Consider the following 1,351-nt stretch of genomic DNA (forward strand, 5'->3'; position numbering starts at 1 on the left):
AGAAGTATGATTTTTGGCAAACAATAAGCACTTAAGTAATACAATTCCAGTGTACCATCCTCAAGGATTCGAAGAAAAACCCGTTCTATACAACCAAGAAAAGAGGTTTCTATATTTCACATCTAATAGAATTGTGTGAATATGATAACATCTTTCATTATTTATTAGAACCCAACCCGGTGGACTCAAGCTTTATTCATTGATAAGAAAAAGAAAAAACGTGAACGTTGATTGGATTGATGATAAAATAGAATCTTGGGTCGCGAACAGTGATTCGATTGATGATGAAGAAAGAGAATTCTTGGTTCAGTTCTCCACCATATCCTTTTTTCCACGGTTGGATTACTTGAGTGTAAAAAGGTTTATCCCTGGGATTATAGACTAGACATATACTAGTGGGCAAGCCACTCCTAGACCTCCTACTATAAGACCCAATCCAAAAAAAACTAAAAGAAAATTATGTATTGGTCCAATTAAATCCATTATATGTAAAATAAGAGATAAATAAGTCGAAATGTTTCATAATCTTATTGAAATGTACTGCATTACGCGATTTAAATAACGGAAAATCCAATATTTTAAAAGTGTATCTAGAACCATACATAATTACATCGATCAACAAGAATTTGGTTTTTATTAACTTTATGTGCGTGTTAACAAATACGTGGACCTAAAGACAATTAAACCTTCTCGAATTGTTTCTTTTTCAAATCCATTTTTTTCTTTCTCAAGCCCTACGCACCGCACCCTCTTTTTTTCTCCCTCTTTTACTAAATAAACCCAAATTGTTTTTCACGAGCCTCCCACACCGCACCAGTCCTGTCCTGGTCTAATTTTGACTAGACCTTATCTATCCCCAATCTACTTCTTCAGTAAACCTAGACTCATCACGTTCTTCTTCTTATTTCTCGTTCCTCTTCCTCAAACCCTAGGTTCACTCTGTAATTCGAATTTATTTATAATAAGTTAATGTATTGAAGATCAACAATGGCATTCTCGTCTCCACTGGGTTTAGTAAGTAATCTCAATTTCCTTTCTCTTTCAATTTCAATTGAAATCAAATAAGTTCGTTTTGGGTTTTCCCCCAAAATTTGTTTGAGCTTGTCTTTTGAATTTGTTTTTCAGTTGTTAATTTGTTAAGTTGTCTTAACAGGGAGCACAACTAATTGGTGGTAGGCGTCGCCGACGTCCACACAGCAAGAAGAAGGTTGTGAAAGGAAACAACTTATCTAGTAATATTTCTAGGTTTCAAACTCATGGTCATAGTCAGAAAAAGAAGAATGAATCGGAGGTTGATATTAAAACAGCTACTTCTAGGTTTCAATTGAAACCCCATGGTCATAGTCAGAAA

General features: G+C 34.6%; 1 long non-coding RNA gene across 1 annotated transcript; it reads left to right on the forward strand.

The window, feature by feature from the left end:
- Nucleotides 1-818: 818 nt before the first annotated feature.
- On the forward strand, nt 819-1,278 carry LOC113337618. Its single transcript, XR_003354309.1, has 2 exons — nt 819-1,014; nt 1,154-1,278. It is a non-coding gene; the product is annotated as an uncharacterized LOC113337618 (long non-coding RNA).
- The last annotated feature ends 73 nt before the right edge of the window (nt 1,279-1,351 follow it).

The sequence above is a fragment of the Papaver somniferum genome, unplaced genomic scaffold (genome assembly GCF_003573695.1).
Source record: "Papaver somniferum cultivar HN1 unplaced genomic scaffold, ASM357369v1 unplaced-scaffold_163, whole genome shotgun sequence".
Taxonomy (NCBI): domain Eukaryota; kingdom Viridiplantae; phylum Streptophyta; class Magnoliopsida; order Ranunculales; family Papaveraceae; genus Papaver; species Papaver somniferum.